Raw genomic sequence first — 17022 nt, 5'->3', positions numbered from 1 at the left:
TTTCAAATAGAAATTTTTATCCTTTGACAATGTATTGCAGAGAAGTGGTAAAGTTTTTACCTCAATAATATTCATGCAGTGACATAGTAATTGTCATGCCTATCATTAAATTTTAAACATGGCCCTCTGACTCATTTTCCTCTCTCCCTCCCCAACTTCTGCCTTCTTCATTTTTGCCAAAACGTTAGAAGTCTCCTGCTCTAAACCAAAAGATCTCTACCACCTGAAAAAATCTAGAATGAAGTGCACAAATCATATGTGTACAGCTCAATAAATTATGAAAGGTGAACACCTTTATGTAACCACCACGAGAGTTTACTTTTTCTTTATCTTTGAAGCGACTTTCTTTCATCTTTTTAAACAGATTTTATGAAAAAATCTGTAATGCTTTTTAGAAACACACAGATATTTTTTTTATTGATGTTTTAATGGTTTCTAACATTGTGAAATTTTGGGTTGTACATTTTTGTTTGTCCATCACCACATATATGACTCCCTTCACCCCTTGTGCCCACCCCCCACCCCCCACCCCCACTGCCCTGGTAACCACAGTCTAGTTTTCTCTGTCCATGGGAAACACACAGATATTTAATACTCCAAAAACTGAGGTAAGAAATGGAAAGAGCACGATAGAGGGAAAAAAAGAAAGCACAATGAAAATGTAAATTTTATCTGGAGCAATTATAATTTCCTCTACCAATCAGAAGAGTAAAAGACAACAGGCTTCTGAACCAGGAGCCATTCCCTCTATCAACTTTGCTCAGATTTCCAAGCCAGTAGCTGAGCAAGGGTAAGTCCACACATAGGGGCTATCACTACAGCAGTGAGATCAGTGGCCCTCTGCATCTTTGGAGTAACCAAAAGAACAGGATTACGTTTCCTGACCTCTTAGCCTTTTATCCATTGGACTAGCGTCTCTTTGGATAAAGCAGACCACAGTCTGATACTTTAATTAATTGTGCAGTTCAAGAAATATGACTCCAGGTAGAAATAATACATGATGTCTTTTAACCTCAATGAAATGAAATCAGAAGTCAATAACAGAAACAAAATTGGGAAATGAAACAATACACTCCTAAATAACCAATGAGTCAAGGGAGAAATCATAAGGCAATTAGAAAATACTTTGAGATAAATAAAAATGAAGACAGCATACCAAAAATTATGGGATATAGCAAAGCAGTTCTCAGAGAGAAATTCATGGCTATAAATTTCCACATTTAAAAACAATAAAGATCTCAAATCAATAACTTAACTTTCCACCCTAACAAGCTGAAAACAGAGGAGCAAACGAAAGCAAGCAGAAGAATGTAAATAATAAAGATGAGAGTGAAACTTATAGAGAATAAAAAAAAATACAGAAAATCAATGAAACCAAAAGCTGATTCTTTGGAAAGAACTTTAACTAGATTGACCAAGGAAAAAGGAGAGAAGATTCAAATTACTGGCATCAGAAATGAAAGAGGAGACATTACTAATGACACCAAAACACTTTAAAAAAAAAACTATAAAGGAATACTGTGAACAACTATAATTAGATAACTTAGATGAAATGGACAATTTCCTAGAAAGACACAAACTACAGGAACTGACACAAAAAGTAATAGACAATCTGTGGTGGTTACCAGAGGCAAATGTGGTGAGGGGAGGTTGAAAGGAGTAAAGGGGCACATGTATAGGGTAACTGATGGCAACTGAACTTTTGGTGGTGAACACAATGCAGTCTACACAAAAGTCAAAATATAAGGATGTACCCCTGAAATTTATATAATGTTATAAACCAATGTAGCCTCCATAAAAAAGACAATCTGAATAGACCTACAACAAGTAAAAAGATTGAGTTAGTAATTGAGAACCTGCCCACAAAGAAAAGCTCCGGCCCAGATTTCAATGGGGAATTCTACGAAATATTTAAAAAACAATTAACATTAATTTTTCACAAACTCTTCCAAGAGATAAAAGAGGAGGGAACACTTCTAAACTCATTCTACAAGGACAGTGTCACCCTGATACTAAGACCAGACAAAGACATCAGAGGAAAAGGAAACCATAGACCAACATATCCTATGATCATAGATGCACAAATTCTCAACAAAATACCAGAAAGCTGAATCCAGCAACATATAAAAAGAAGTATACACCATAACCAGTTGGGTTTATTCCAGGAATGTGAGATTGTGTAATACACCAAATCAATAGAATAAAAAACAATAACCACATGATCATCTCATTAGATGCAGAAAAAGCATTTCACAAAATCCAACACCCCTTCATGTCATAAACACTTAACCAACTAGGAGTAGAAAGATTTTCCTTAACACAATAAAGGGCATCTACTAAAACAAAACAAAACATACAGTTAGCATCATACTTAACAGTGAAAGATTGGATGCTCTCCCCTAAGGTTAAGAGCAAGACAAGGATGCCTCTCTCATCATTTCTATTCAGCATTGTACTAGAGGTTCTAGCCAGAGTAACTAGGCAAGAAAAAGAAATAAAAAGGAGAATGAAGTAAAACTATCTCTATTATCAGATGACATGATCTTGTATATAGAAAATCCTAAAGAACTATTCAAACAAAAAAAGAAACGAAGTACTGATACATGCTACAACATGCATGAACCTTGAAAACGTTATGTGAAATAAAGAAAGCCCGCCACAAAAGACCACATATTGTATGATTCTGTCTATATGAAGTGTCCAAGCTAGATAAATCTATAGAGGCAGAAAGTGAATTAGTGACTGCTTAGGACTAAGGAGAGTGAGAGGTAGTAGTTAAAATATACAGGGTGTCTATGTTGATACAAATGTTCTAATGATTGACTGTCGTTGGTTGAACATATCTTTTAAAGTAGCACATTATTTTTTTCAGTTTTATTGAATTATAATTGATACAGTACTGTGTAAGTTTAAGAAGTACAGCAGAATGACTTGCCATACACATATTGTGGAAAGATTAGCACAGTAAGGTTTGTTAACATCCATCACCTCTTATCATCACAAAAGAAAATATTTTCCCTTGTGACGAGATCTATTAGGATCTACTCTCTAGCAACTTACAAATATATCATACAGCAGTGTTAGCTATAAACATTATGTTGGACAATACATGCCCAGTGTTTATTTATCTTATAAGCGAAAGTTTGTACTTTTTGACGACCTTCCTCAAATTCCCCCACCCTAAACCCTGCCTCTAGTAACCACAAATCTGACCACTTTTCCCTATGAGTTTTTTTTTTTTTTAGATTCCACGTATAAGTGAGATAATACAGTATTTTTCTTTCTCTGTCTGACTTGTTTCACTTATCATAATATCCTCAAGGTCCATTCATATTGTTGCAATGGCAGGATTTCCATCCTTTTTATACCTGAATTGTATACCATTGTATATTTATAAGGCATTTTCTTTATCAATTCATCTGAGGATGGATACTTAGGTAGTAAAAACAATTCAATTGTACATTTTAATTGGGTGAAATATATGTTATGTGAATTTTATCTCAATAAAGCTGTTGCAGAAAGAAAGCAAGGAGGGAAGGAAGGAAAGAATGGAAGGAGGGAGGGAGGCAGGGGAGAAAGAATGAAGGAAGGAAGGAAGGAAGGAAGGAAGGAAGGAAGGAAGGAAGGAAGGAAGGAAAAGTAAAATAGTAGTCCACATACTTATTGAGAGAATGAATGGGTCAAGGAAATCAAATCTTAAGAGCTTCTTGCAAATTTCCACAAAGGGATCTTGAAGGTTGTCGAGGGAATAGACATTCAGAAAATCAGAATGATCAGAAAATCAGAAAAATTACAATAGTGTGTTTTGAGTATGGGCAATAGTATGTATATAGGCGCTGTGTTTCAGCAGGACAAAGGGTAGAATAATTAACTCTTCCTACAGAAGTCAAGAAAGGTGACATTGATCTGGGTCTTGCCTCACCACCATATCTATGCTCAGAGCTGATTCCCATTTAGCACATTACAGAACAGCAGCACCCTGTTCTGAGTTGCCAGGAACATCATCTCTCCTTCTCTACACCCCTGCTAAGGCTCCTGAAAGAGCCACTCCTCCTCAACTCCAGTGACCTCAGGTTGCCCTGAGAGAAGACTCATTTCTGAAAATGTAAAAACTAAGAATTTTTCTAGTTAAAAAATAATAATAATAAAGCACTCCAACATTGATTTAAGCGATCCCATATCCAAGTGATCATATGTCCCTAGTTTCCTCATGAAAATCCAAGTTCACACCTGTTGTTCCTGCATAATTAAAAATATCCCACTTTAGACAATAGGTGATATGGTCACCCTACCCATAGCCTGTACAGGGCCTTCTCTCTTTTGAGAACGAAGGAAGGAGAAGAGGTGGTAAGATTTAATATTTTGTATTTTTATGGTATCCTCAGCAAAATCATGAAGGGGTTTAAGTTGTTCCAAGTTCCACATTCCAACTTTCCTGCTCTACCCACTGCATACCAATATGTACCAAGTGCCTTTCCTTCTCACTATTCCATAGCCTCTACACTCAAAACTTTGGTACAATCATGTTTCTTCTTTCAAAACGATCTATTTTTGTCTTCAAGTATATCCAAGGTGACAACAAAGCCCATAAATCAATCTTGGCTCATGTACACAGGTAAGAAGACCTTTTCTCTTCTGACTGCCATGCCTTATTGAGTGAGCCACCTCTTCTTGGTTGGCCCATTGGAGTTATAACACCACACACCTACTTCTGTTTGGTCACTAGAGAAACTCAACAGTGGGAATGTTGGCTCCACATCAGGCAGCTGGAGGGTCTCGTGCCAGAGCTCAGAATCCCAGCAGGTGCACTCCTGCTTAGTCTTCCAAAGTGGTGGGCTTGTCTTTATCTGCTTCCTTCTTCAGGTTCCTCACCAACACATCTCCATATTGGCCAATGATGGGGAACATCTAGATAATATACACCACCTCTCAAAGTTAAACTCAGAGACTCAAGTCCTGGAAGCACCTGGCTTTAAGAAACATGGAGCAGTAAGTGAAATTTTATAATTAATCTGATGATGCCTCTTTTAGGACATTAAGATAAAAGACCATTTTTAGGAAGCTATAACTCAGCAAAATACTCCCCGGAAAGGGACTATGGTCTTGAATTTTCTACCTGATCCCAGATGTGTTCCTTAAGTTTCTAATTAAAATTCCTCTTAATTACTTACATCCTTGAGCTTTCCACTAGTGAAGGTTGGAGTCAGAATGTTCGTGTTTTCTTCCATTGTTCATCTGCAAACACTGAGACAGCATTTTTCATAAATCCCACTGGACCAAAAGGCTAGACTCAAAAGCAAAAGTCATGTTCCCTTACGTGAGTTTTGAAGGTATCAACAATTGTGGAAAATTTGTTAATTGGGCATCAATTATTCAACAAATATTTAGGGACTGTCTACTTAGCAGAAGGCCCTATGATAGATACTCAATAAATATTTATCCCACATGTCTAGGTTCCTGTGAGGTTGGAGGAACATGCAGACACCTAATGTGGTTTCCAGCTTTCATATTCCAATCTCCTTTTAAGTGCAAATGACCCATATGGTAGGGAAACTGTTCTTCCAGGGGAAATAGACAGGAATAAGACTTAGTACATCCTCCAGGGCTGCTCAGAGTAGAAAGGGATTGGTGACAGACAGCCAGCTAGCCTTGGAAAACTGTTTGTTGCCTCAGACCAGTCTGTCTTTAGATACATAAATAACAAGAGCAATGCAAAAAAAGGGATGTCTTGATATGGTGATTTTTAAAATAAAACAGTAGTTAATACTTAAAAGATTATAATCTATTTGCTATTCTGAAGAAATGGTACAATCACATGGAAATCCCTTGGAATTACATTTTTCCTCGAGAGATAGAAAGGAAAAGAAAGAGATCATTCTATTTGTCAGCCTGAGACTGGCCTACCAAGCCAATCTCCTTGAGACGTTCTTCCATGTTCCAAAATTATATTTTGTTTTAAAATGGTTATCTCCAACACCCATTCACGATAAAAATTCAAAAACTACAAAGAGAGGGAAACTTCCTCAACTTAATAAAGAGCTTCTACAAAAAAACTACAGCTAATATCACAGTTATGATGAAAGACTTGAGTGATGTCACCAAGATGGCTGAGTAGAAGACTCCTGCTTCCATGACGCCACAAAGAACAACAATTAGACAGCTACTCACAAATAAAAATAGGTCTAGGAGAGCTCAGGTGTCTACTTAAGATGCTTCAGCAACACAGTGGAGGAAAAATCCTGAGAATAACTTTGCAAAATATGTAGGTAGAATAGTTTCATTTGCCTGCATCATCCCATCCTCCAGGCCAGCACTGCTCAGCACCAAGAGGGAACTCTCAGCCTGAAAGACTTCTACTTGCTGGGAAAAGACAGCAAGGCAAGTGACCAGTTTCCCCAGCCTTTCATGGCACTGCACAAATGACCTGCCTTGGTTTCGCCCCATCCAGAGACTGGCATAGCTGACACGTCTTAAGACAGCTAGGAACAAAGAAGGGCAGGGACTGCCAGTAACAGCCATGTGGCGGGAGTGACCATGGTTTTCTGTGGCCTGCTCTGCAGAAGACTCCAGAAATCTTGCTGCTGAGGAAACCAACAGCCAGCATAGATGCTGCAGACTCTCTGCAGATTTTGCAGCTGATAGCCCCACAGATTTTCACATTCATAGACTCCAGCTGCCTGAGTCCTGCCCTGTCCCATTGCTCCCCTGTCAGAGCTGCCCTAGCCAGTGCCATCAATAACTCAAGGAGTCTTTGGATCCACGCCAACAGCAGCTCCAGCCTCTATGTCTGAGCATGTGCATAACAACAGCCTAGGGTCCTGCAGCTGCTCAGGTGCCTGGAGCCATCCCTGACCCCTGTCAGTGGACTTCACTGCATGTGCCCACAGCTAACCCCTGCAGCCGCCCACCTGCACACTGCCAGCCTCAACTCCAGTCACCAGCCCCCACTGCACTGCATATGCTTGCACTAAGCCCCCACAGATGAGCATGTGCATAGCACCCACTCTGGCCACCACTGCCTCCTGCCTCAGTCCCTTGTTACTATACTTGGAGGTGCTGCTGAAGACCTCAACAGCCATTGCAGCCACTGTGGACCCTCCACAGCTCTTGCTGCCAAGGATCATGCAGTTGGTGATATTTTGAACCCCAGCTGCCTAAGCCAAACATGCCACCATGAGCTGGAGCTGCCCACACTTAGCACCCAGGACCACGAGACTGAGGGCCACAGCACACTACAGTGTGCCCCAACCCACAATCAAGGGTCTTTCTTTACTGAAATTAGTTCATAACGTCTAGAAAAGGTGACTGCTCCTCAAATGCACAGACACCACTGCAAGACTACAGGGATCACAAAGAATCAGGGAAACATCACAACAACAAAGGACTATAGTCAACTTCCGCTAACTAACCCCAAAGAAATGGAGATCCACAAATAGCCTGACAAATAACATGAAATAAATGTTCTAAAGAAGCTGAGAGAGCTACAAGAAAACACTGATAAACAATTCAACAAAATCAGAAAAAAATTACAAAAAGAAAATATATATTCAACAAAGAGACATAAAACATAAAAAAGAACCGAAAAGAAATTTTAAAGCTGAGGAATACAAAAACTGAACCAAAAAGTGCAACGAGAGCTACAAGGCTGTCAGTGGATTTCTCAGCAGAAACCTTGAAGCCCAGGAGAGGCTGACATGGTAGAAAACTACCAACCAAGAATACTGTACCTAGAAAATTGATCCTTCAGAAATAAGGGAGAGATAAAGACATTTCCAGACAAACAAAAGCAGAAGGAGTCATCATCACTAGACCTGCCTCACAAGAAAGGCTAAAAGGAGTTCTTCAAGCTGAAAAGAAAGGACACTAACTAGTAACATGAAATCATATGAAAGTATAAAACTCACTGGGAAATGTAAACATATAGTCAAATTCAGAGTACAGTACTATTGTAATGATGGTGTGCAAATCACTTACAACTCTAGTTTAAAGGTTAAAAGACAGAAGAATTAAAGCTAACTATAGCTAAAATAATTTGTAAATGGATACACAATATAAAAAGATGCACATTGTGACATCAAAAACATAAAATGGCGGTGGGGGTAACAGAATTGAGTTGTTGAGTGAGAGCAAAGTTATACTGTTATCAGATTGAAACAGACTGTTATACCTAAAAGGTGTTTTATGGAAGCCTCATGGTAACAACAAAGCAAAAACCTATACAGAAAATATATGGAAAAGATAAAGAGAAAAGAATCAAAGCACACCACTATAGAAAAGAATCAAATCGCAAAGCAAACTAGAATAAGACATGAAGAAGGAACAAAAGATCTATGAAACACCTGGATTTAAAAAATAGTAATAATAAGTCCTTTCAATCAATAATTACTTTAAATGGAAATGGACAGAAGAATAGATAAAGAAAATGTATTTTTGAAAATTTTTCAGCCTTAAAAAAGACAGAAATCCTTCTCCTCATTACAACACAGATGAACCGGGAGGACAGCATGCTAAGAAAATTAAATCAGACATAGAAGGGCAAATATCACATGATCTCACTTGTATGTGAAATCTAAAAAAGAAAAGTCAAAGGTGATAGTAGCAGAGAGTAAAAGGGTGGTTATCAGAGGTTAGAGATGGGGGTAGGGTAGGTATTTTTCAAAGAGTACAAACTTTCAGTTATAAGATAAATAAGTTCTGGAGACCTAATGTATAGCATGGTGACTATAGTTAATAATACTGTATTGTATGCTTTAAATTTGATAAGAGAGTAGATCTTAAGAGTGTGTTAACACACACAAGAAATGGTACATATGGGGTGACGGATATGTTAATTCATTTGTAGTAATCATTTCACAATGTATACATGTATCAAAACATCATGTTGTATACCTTACATGTGTACAACTTTTATTTAAAAAAAAATAAATAAAAATTTTAAAATGCTGAAAGACTAAATGCTTCCCTCGAAGATCAAGAGTAAGAGAAAAATATCCACTCATACCATTCTTCATTCTTATTCAACATCATACTGGAAGTCCTAGATAGTGTAGTAAGACAAGAAAAAGAAATAAAGGCATACAGATTGAAAAGGAAAATATAAGTGTCTCAATTTTCAGGGGACATAATTGTCAATGTAGCAAATCTCAAGTAATATAAAAAGAAAAACATCTAGAACTAATGAATGAGCTCAGCAAGGTTGTAGGATACAAAATCAACACACAAAAACCAACTACATTTCTATATAATGGCAATAAATATTTGAAAACATGTTAAAAACACAATACCATTTATAATCACTCCAAAGAAAATGGAATACTTTAGGTGTAAATTTAACAAAATATATACAGGATCTCTATGCTGAGAACTAGAAAATGTTGGTGAAAGGAATCAAAGAAAACCTAAATAAATAGAGACACTCTGTGCTCAGGGATTGAAAATCTTGACCTAGTAAAGACACAGATTTTCCCCAAATTGAACTGTAGATGTTATGAAAATCTCCGCAATTTTTGTAAATGTGGATAAGCTTATTCTAAATTTGTATGGAAAGGCAAAGGACCTAGAATAGCTAAAGCAATTCTGAAAAAAAAAAAAATAAAGCAGGAGGAATCCCTCCACATGATGTTAAGATTTACTCTATAGCTACAGTAATTAAGATTGTGTGGTGCTGGTGGAGAGATAGACCCACAGATCAATGAACAGAAAATGAGAAATAGACACACACAAGTAGGTCCAACAGATTTTTGACAATGGTGCAAAAGCTATTCAACGGAGGAAAGAGAGCCTTTCCACAAACGGTGCTGGAGCCATTAGACTGCCATACGCAAAAAAAAAAAAATGAACCTTGACCTAGACTTCACACTTTATACAAATATTAACACAAAATGGATCATGGACTTATATGTAAAACATAAAACTGTATATCGTTTGGAAAAAAATAGGAGAAAATCTTCAGAATCTAAGGCTAGGTGAAGAGTTTCCAGACTTGACACCAAAGATACAACCCATAAAAGCAAAATCTATAAATTGGCCTCATCAGAATAAAAAAAGTTTCCTCTGCTAAAGACCCTGATAAGAGGAAAAGACAAGCTACATCTCATGATGATAAAAGAAGAGTAAGAGTGAGCCTTGTGGTGATGGAACAGTTCTGTATCCTGATTGTGGTGGTCATTACACAAATCTACATACATGATAAATTTTCACAGAGCACAAGCATAATTGAGTGCACATAAAACTGACAAAATCTGAATAAGCTCTGTGAATAGTACCAATGTCAATGTCCTGCTTTGATACTGTACTATGGTTATGCAAGTTATCACCACTGGGGGAAATAAGATGAAGGCCATATGACATGGTACCACCCTGTAGTTTTGCTTTTTGGTAACTTCCTGTGAATCTACAATTGTTTGTAAATAGAAATTAAATAAATAAATGAAATTTTAAATTAAAAAAATGGATACCTACCTGCCAGTTTGTGAAGACAGAATAACATTCTTTCACTAGTACTGTTTTGTTCATATCTGGATCTGTGATAGCCAACACAGGCCGTCTACCCTCATAAACCCTGTTGGGAAAACAGAGCTGATTACATTGAACAAGCTGGATTCCACAGCTGGAGCCACACCTAAAAGTCCAGACTTTCATCCTGATGTTACAGAATCCATACTCCTAGAGCTGATGGTGGAAATAACATTAGAATATTTGTTAAGTCTAGGTGACGTCATGGGTATTTCCTGTGCCCTTCTCCATAATCTCTTCTGTGTTTAAAATATTTCATTATAAAAAGAAAGTTATGTTAGTAAATAGTGGAAGGCAAGTAAGTTATCTAGGAACAAAACAATAATTAATTAAGGAGAGTCCATCCACTCAGTCATGAAAAATTGTAATTTTGAAGATCTATCAAAAACATGAGAAATGCATATGACATAATATTAGATGAAAACTGTAGAAATATCGATCACAATATGTAAAAATGTGTCTACAAATAGAAAAAGATTTGGAATGTTCAAAAAGTAATAGTAGGATTATGAATTATTTCATTCCCCTATTTCTAAAATGTCTAAGAGGCTCTGGACTGAGATTGCCTTCCACCCTGGAAAGCATCATCATAACAACACGCCTATCCAATGGAGTTTCCAGATACTCCTCCACAATTTCCCATACTCTTTAAAACATTTCTCATCAAAATCTCCAATACCCTGCAAGGAGAAACAAAATTAGATTACTAATATAAATGTATTGAACCCTATCTATAATTGGCATAAAAATTACTAGAATCCCAAGAAATCAGCCTTACTATCCTTCACTGGCAGTGAGAGGGAGCACTTATTCAGAGATGTCTTAGGGGAAAGAAGAGAAAATAGAGGAGATATCTGAAATGGAAAACTTCATTTTGAATATTCTCCAAGTATCATAGATACTAAATGACTTACCCATTTCATGAATACTAAGTAACTCCTTCTCCATCTAAAGTGTTTTCTCTTGTGCATGCTTGTCTCTGAAATCAAATAACTCTCTGAATTATTACCTCCATGGACACAGGAGAAAACTGAAGCTGAGGAAAAGTGAGCATGCCCTGCACACTCTTTCATCTCCTTGTTAAGCATCCTTTTCATTTATCTTGTGAGCCCTCTCTAGAATTCAGCAGAATTAGGAGGTTTAAGCCAGCAGTGAACTTTTCTAATTTACCAGATTTAAATAAGTCTAAGGCACGTTTGTTGAGTGAGAAAGTGAGTGAATGAATGAATGGCAATATGGACTTGCCTTCCAGTTTTCCAGCTCAATGTGGAAAAGGAGGGGAAAAGCCACCAGTCCACATAGGAGAGAGCAAATTAAAACACTTATTCTGAGTTTTCATTTTGTAACTTAAAAAAAAATCTTCCAATCACTAAGTTTCAGTTATGATGCTTTGACTATGCAAAAGAAGGTCCAAGAAATATGGATCTTGGGGTGCATCTACTAAAGAGCTGATGGGAAAGGCTGGGAAAGGTGGAAAGGAAATTATTGCTTTTCAGAGGGAAAAATGTATGAAAGTTCTTAGGCAGTAATTTGGCACTGAAGGCCTCAGTTAGGAGAATTGGGATCCGAAACAAGCCTCAGGTCTGTTGGGAAAGGAAATTTAGTCAGAGAACAGGCTGCATGGAATGCTCTGCCTGCCAGACTTCTGGACATGAACTTGAAAACTTCCACCCAGGGGATAGGAACTGGGAGAGGGATCAGCACTGAATTAACCACACAGGCTCCACCAAAATTCACAGTCCATCTGTCACCTAGTATATTCCATTCAGTTATGCCAGATTTTTAATAATGTTGTCAAATCATCTCCCTTCTAGTTGTTTTGAATAAGTGAGTCTGCCTTTGCTTAAAGAAAAAACACAACTCAATGAGTGGTTAAATATTTGAGATCGATAGATCACCAGCACCTTGTCTTGATTATATGCACTCCTTGCTCAGAGTCACGCATAGGGCGCCTCCTTTGTAGGAAGAGAAGTAAAGCAGAAAGCTCTTGCTCTGTCTCTCAAATCTCAAAAGACATCAACAGCAGAATGGAGCAATGGATATAACCACAGGGGTTTAGCAGTTCTTGAGAGGATTCAAGTATATGCAAAATAGCTAATGGTGAATACTTGGGCTGCCTAATAAACTGAAGTTTAAAAACTACCCAGGAGGAAGGAGAAAAAAAAAAAAAAGCCTGCCCAAAGATTCTGATATGAACAGGAAAGTCTGACTCTAGTGTATGCAGCTTAATGAGCTACTACTGGGCATTCCCTACATTCTTTTCTCCTAATACTCAGTACGATTGAGTCTTCCTGGCAATATGCACCTGGTAGAAAGAAAATCCTCTTCACAATGCTCACAAGTTGGAACATTAAGTCCTGTGCTAATTCAGCCAGAGAGCTGGGCTGTCCAACAGAGGCAAAACCTGCGACTCCTAACAGCTGACAAGAGAGCCCTGGGGTAAACCTGGCCATGTGCTGGGTGAGGCCAATGGTGCCATTTCTGGAAAGTGTGAAACCTTAGAACTTCCTCCAGAGCAGGGGCATTTCTATCATGGAACTAAGCTGGAATTTGCAATCATAACAAGCAAAGAGGGATTTCAAACAATACTCACCTTATGATAGCCCAGAACAGTTCCAAAAAAAGGCAAAGGTGTCGGCCCAGGAATTCCCAGCTTCTTAAAAAGTCCATGAGTATAGGTCCCATATCTACAAAATGAAAGAGATCCAGGTCACAGGGATTGTGGAATAGGTGCTGGGGCTGGCCAGTCCCTGACTCAGAACTGGGACAGTCAATACGGGGAGGTAACATGTAGATGATAAATAATAACAGCAACTCCAACAGCAATAATTACATTCACTCATCCTTTCCTTTCCTGCCTCCACTGCAAGACCCACAAAAAGTAATGATGAGTAGCTAAAAGCAGCTGAAGTCCCCATGGTCCCAATCCTAGAGTGAATACATGACAAATGTTTCCAAACTAGAAGGCTCCTGAGAGGTTCAGGCTGGAATTCTTCCAGGGAATTCACTCATGTCCATTTAGTAAGTTGACTCTCCCATGATTTCAAGATTCTCATTCCAGGTAGAAAGGGGAAAAATTATTTCTCTTCCAATGAGATTTTGCATAACTGCATCCACTCAATAACAGAGAGTTACTGAGAGCCTACCATGATGTTATTCTTACAGTTTTCTCCAAGGCTGTTATGCTTTGCTTTCCCCTTATGTCTTGACCCCATTTTAGGATCTGGGTCTTCTTAAATCTATGCTTCAATAAGAGCATGGGTGGCCTTGGAGCCACCCATGCTCTTATTTCTATAGAATGAAAACCAGGTACAAGACTTCCATTGGTCTCATAGAAATGTAGGCATCTTTCTGCTGCACCCAAGTCTCTATTGTCAGGCAATTTGGTATACTTGAGCTAAAGAGAAGGGTGATTGGCCCATATGTTCCCTGAGTGATACTATATAAAGGAACCAATGACTAAAGAATCCATTTCCAGTCCATTCCAGGCACATGCTACACACAGTGCCAGGAATCTTCTTTTTTTTTTTTCAAGAAGGTCAGTCACAAAGCAGTTAGTTTACTGCCTCTGTGTATTAACTATCACAAAACCCATTAAGGCTGGTGTTCCCTATGGCAGGCCTGCCTGCAACTTTCATATGTCATGTGTGGAATCCCACAACTGGGGGTTCTGGATCCTTGAAAGACTTCCCACTCCAGTGTTACTGCGAGATGGCAGAATGGAGGAAGAAGAGAGGCTGAGGCTGCTGGCAATCATTTTAACCATGAAGTTGCCAGGCAAATTAGGAAATTATGGCTGAAGAATATGCTATGAATAAATGGTTCAATATTCCCTACAAGGTATGTCAGCTAAAATATAGGGGGCTACCCAAGTTCAGATACCTTCCTGTTGATAGCAAAAGATGGATAATGCAACATAAAATGAGTAACCAGAACATGTTCCTGAAATTTGAATTAAGACCTTGTCTTTTCTTCTTTGGAGGTTAGCCTTTAAGTCAGTAAGGGTTCAAAATATTCTGTATGAATCCAGCAAATCTTATAATATGTGATAAAATAAACTCCCCAAAATTGCGTGAAAGGACCTGTGTTTGAAGGACCCAGCAGAGGCACCTCAACCAAGCTCAGCTGGGCATTTGGATCCTTCCTCCAGAACAGGTGATGGAAGCATGTGCACCACCTGCCAAAAATAGGGATGACCTCAGTTAGTCCCACCTGAGTTCCTTTCCTTGCCATCACAACCATGGCAAATCAATTAAACAAATTTCTGCTTCTGAACTTTCAATGTGCTACATAAACTCTCAAGTGAGGGCAAGCAATTGAGTGAATGTGTCAGCAACACTGGTCCACAAGGAAAGATCTTGTCTAGTGTCTAAACTCACATGGCTCCATATCAAGGCAGAGAGTGGGCTGCGTGAATTCTTCAGTTTCCCTCCAGCTTTTCTCTTTTTGGTAGAGTAGCACTGCTTTTGGTACAGTGGAGGTGCTCATAAAAAAGCCAATCATTTTAATTGTGTTTACATTGTGTTGGTATAAGGAGGGCATTGTCTACTCTACAGCTACTGACTCTTGGCTGCACCAGTGTCTCTAAGGCTACAGTGTTCTTTGTCCAGTGGTGACAGTATCTAGTGACAGTCCTACTGCCAGACAGACTACACACAGAGAGACTTAGTTGGCATCCCTGTCTCCAGGCTTCAAGCAGATGAGATGCTAATCTTGCTGCCCTATGAGGGACCTTGCTGCCCTATGAGGGACTTCATCCTGACTCCTACCTGGATGTCTCTTGTATCATCACTGGCTCACAGTCCCACTTACTCACTTGCACTGAGAGATGAAAAGAGCCTACCAGGCAGGTATATTTAAGAGCATACGTACACTCTATATCATAGAAGCATATATTTGTACACTGTATTCACATTCCTGATATTATTCTACAAAGGTGAGGTGATTTATGCACCTTTGTAGTCACAAATCCTGAACCAACAGCCCTCTTCTATCCTTCAGAAAGTGCATGCTGGAAATAATCCTATCTCAGTAAAAAACCTAGTAATAAATAGAATGAAATTAAACCACATCAATTAATTTTAAAATTCTATCAGTCAGAAAATATGTTGCCAATATACCCAGAATTCCTAACATTTCTTTCAAAGAATTAAAGCCAGATTTATATTTTCTATTTTCACATTTGGTTCATTATTTCCTACTCTCAGAAAGTGAGATTGAGAGAAATGTGACATGGAGTGCCCTTCTCCACCTACACATCAAAAATTACTCCTTTCCCAACCTGCTCCATGATACCAGGATCCCACCATTGAAAGGAATTCCTCTGCTGTATGGTTTTGATTCATCCTCCTGTACTGTAACTTAAAGGAAAAAAAATATTTAAAATCTAAATTATCTTTGAGGGCTCGTGCCTTTGCAGGTTGCTAGCAGATTTCATATCTGGGAAAAGAAATTACTATACCGATGCTAACCCTCCCAGAGTCTGAAAGGAAAAGAAAACAATTCAAGATTTCTGCCAGGTCTGCTCTGCTCTAAAATTTTCTCATTTAGGGATAAATATTCTATGTATTACAGGATGATGGAATTGATTCTTAGGAGGGGATTCGAGGGGAGGGGCACAGCAAAGTAGGATAAGCTGAGTCTGAAGAGAAGGGCAGAGCAGTCTCCAGCCTTAACAAAGTCTAGGTGCACCAGGTGCCTGGTGTAAATGACGTGATGCTGGGCAGTGGGAGGGAGGGGGGCAGGGACAACTCGAGTGAGGCAAGGGCTGGTCTTTCTACATGTCTCTTGCAGCAGACACTGAACCCAGAAGGCAAAGATAATGAGAAAAAAACACAAGCCACTTCCTCTTGCCTCCAGGATCCCCAGAACTTGGGAGGGGGATGAGGACCCCAATACCCAGGGGCCAGTTGTGTTTAATCTGCCCCTGCTGAATTCTGCTTGATTAGTCTAGTCCACACTGGTAGTCAATCAGAATATAATCCCCAGAACAAATAATGTCACTAAATAATCCTAGCTACAGAAATTGGGAGTGGGGGGATGGAGGGAGTTGCTCCTTCAACATATCTGGTTCAGATCAATAATAACCCCTCATGTGTTTGTAGCACCCAACGATTAAGCAACTTCTCCTTCGTTAACTCTTTTCATCTTCAAAACAGATAAGGGAAATGGGGGCTGACTAGCACTTGAAGTCCACGGTTACAGAGGACATGAGCCTGGACTGTTATTCACAGATAGAGAAGCACCAGGCTGGTAGCCAGGAGAACCCACGTTTCCATGGAAAAGCTTGGGATCAGGTCCATGGCCACTTTCCTTCTGAGATTCTCTGAGTTTTCCTTTCAGCAGTCAGTGCTACTGTGTGCAGACCTGTGGGTACAGAGCTTCCCTTCCAGCCCAGTGGAGATTCAGTGAGGCTAGAAGGTTTATGTGTTGGGAAAGGGGGCAGTGCTGCAGTTGCAGCCAGTAGAAGGGCCATCTGTGCTCCATTTGCAGGAGCCATCTCTGCCC

The 17022-nt window shown here is 39.0% G+C and overlaps 1 pseudogene; it reads right to left on the bottom strand.

The window, feature by feature from the left end:
- The window catches only part of LOC106803956 (cytochrome P450 3A12-like), a 33247-nt pseudogene extending 16430 nt beyond the window's left edge, over positions 1–16817 (bottom strand).
- Positions 16818–17022: the final 205 nt, after the last annotated feature.

Source organism: Ceratotherium simum, chromosome 26, assembly GCF_057802395.1.
Source record: "Ceratotherium simum simum isolate JZ-2026a chromosome 26, ASM5780239v1, whole genome shotgun sequence".
Classification (NCBI taxonomy): Eukaryota; Metazoa; Chordata; class Mammalia; order Perissodactyla; family Rhinocerotidae; genus Ceratotherium; species Ceratotherium simum.
This window is presented reverse-complemented; position numbering and strand designations above follow the sequence as displayed.